This window comes from Triticum dicoccoides, chromosome 7A (assembly GCF_002162155.2).
Source record: "Triticum dicoccoides isolate Atlit2015 ecotype Zavitan chromosome 7A, WEW_v2.0, whole genome shotgun sequence".
Classification (NCBI taxonomy): Eukaryota; Viridiplantae; Streptophyta; class Magnoliopsida; order Poales; family Poaceae; genus Triticum; species Triticum dicoccoides.
Window position 1 is genome coordinate 251816952 of NC_041392.1, and position 2604 is coordinate 251819555.

The following is a 2604-nucleotide window of genomic DNA, read 5'->3' on the forward strand; positions in this document are numbered from 1 at the left end:
CTAGTGGCACTGCGAGTGTCCGCCGTTGCGCCGGAGAATGTCCACCTCGAGGTCGCCCTCGCCGCGCAGCTCCTGGCGCAGCAAGACACCATCGACATAATCACCAACGTCTACGCGCAAATCGTCCACAAGGACTACTACATGCAAGAGGAGGACGATAGGACGCTGGCCTTCTTGGAGCATAGGGCAACCTTGGACGGCACTGTTCAGAAGCACGTTGAGCTCGCCGCCAACGCCGCTGCTCCTTACATGTCGGTTGGTGACCAGGCGCATAAGGGCGTGAGGATGTCGTTGAACGTTGATGGATCCGTATGTATTTTTATCTTTCTGTCAAATCCATGTAGTAGTATATGATACTACAGTAATTATCTTACCTTTCGCATCAACTTCATAATTTTCGTACGTGCTCCATGCATGAACGGCGCTAGAACCAAACTTCTCATTACTCTAGGAAAAATCGTTATTTTCTATCTATCGGTCACGCCATGGAGCAGAACCAAATTTTACAAGTTACGAGTTCAAAAGGAAAAGCCTGCCGTGTTTGCGTCGCACCCCCACACGGTTGGTCCGGCACGCCATTCAAGCGGGAATGCGTGCGGTGTTGCATTTTCACTTACAAGTGGGACCGCAGTTGAGAAAACCGACTATCAGCAAACCCCCACCCCGCCCACCGCGCGATGGCTGAGAAAACAGGAGGGAGAAGAGATGGTTGTAGCACGGACTCCAAGAAAATTGGTGTCGGATGGGACTCGTGTGGGTGGCGTGTGTCGTACTGCTAGACGTGAATGCTAGTTATGGCCCATGCCACCCCACTATATCGAGCCTATATCGAGGTACATAGAATAAATTTCCTACAGTCCGTGCTCAGCCCTCCTCTATCTCTCTTCTCAGTCAGCCAGCAGACGCGCGGAGCCCATAGTCTGTTTGCTCACATGCGGCCCCACATGTCAGTGAAAACGCAAGAGGATCCACTGAACCTGCACATCTTTCACCTCGACGTGCTGGTGATGAAAAACAAATCCAATAAAGATCTTCGGTGGATGCTTTTGGAGTTACTCAAGAGTAGTAAGATTCTATTTATAGTTTAACCCAAGATGCACATCTCATGGCTTCAACTACCACTCTATCTTCTTTCATGACACGACCTGGATGCTGGATGTCCCACGTGTCGGCAAAAGGAGGAAGAACCCGACCAAATCTTCGATTCTGCTCTCGGATTAGACTAGTTGTGCTAACTTAAATTTTTTATTGTGGAGTAGAATGGATGCAAGTTTTTGTATTGGGAATAAGAGTACATCCATATATTGATAGAGCGCAATTTAGTAGATGTTCTATCACTTTTAGCTAGCACAGAGGCTAGAGATGAGATTAGTGCACTTGTTGATACTCCTACTAGAATAGAGGCTAGACATGAGACTAGATGCGAGGAAGCAACGTCTACTTCTTTACACTCGAAGAAGAAAGAAGGACGCAAGATCGAGCCTCCGCAGATCAACAATGAATGCATCGAGAAGGCACTAATCCAACTTACAGGAGTAGTAAAATGTATTCTTGTGGTTCTTGTTTTCTTTGGTCTTGCTTTTCTAGTCAAAATTATCGTTGGAGTTCGTGAAAAATGGAGGTGCGTTTGGGGTCATGCGTTGGAGTTGGCCTTACAAGTGGGACCACAGTTAAGGAAACCGGCTATGGCTGAAGTTAGAGAAACGACGAGGTTGAAGAGATTGCTCTAGCACGGACTCCAAGAAATAATATGGTGCCAGATGGATGTCGTGGTGGTGGCGTGTGCCGTACTCCTGGACGTGAATGCTTGTTCTGGCCCATGCCACCCTACTACTCCTACTACTTACTCCTACTACTATATAGTATACTAGTATCGAGGATTCGAGGTGCTGGTTACGTACAGCGAACACATTAACATATTGCTACAGTAAAAACACCCGCCCAACGCGTGAAGCATGTGAAGCTAGTACAAATAGTGTACTACTATTGTTGATTGGCCTCATCCGATAACCTATTGCAATGCACGTACAATTATGTATTCGGAAAATATTTTTTTGCCTGGTTGCACCACTCACTCAGAGAAGCGACTCGAAAGCCATTCATAAATTTAGTAAGTTTATCACAGGCATATCATTTTATTACATACAAAAGGTCATCAACCCACATCGACAACAAGGATACATTATAAATACTAAAGTTTTCACCACACAACAAATAACAAGCCATGAAATGAACTTCAACTCAACCATTCCACGGCATTGGAAACGCATGCTTTCAACCACAAGTGATTCTCTGGGACGGGCCATCCGTTGTCGATCTGGAGACCAACGCAGGAGTGATCATCCAGGCCGAAGCGGCCTACTATATCAGTATCAGGGCAGGGAACCACCCAAATGTCCAAGGTATAGACAGAGTTGCTTCTCATAAATGTGTCAACAGCAGTTGGATCGCCTTTCACCATCATCGAATAGTTTTGTCCAAGGAAGAGCGAGTTTTCTCCAATACTATCAATTCTGTGCCAGGGAGAAGGAGTTGGCGCTAGCACACTAGTATCCATCCCGAATACCATGCAACGGGTGTTGGAATAGGTCCGGAGAGTACGAC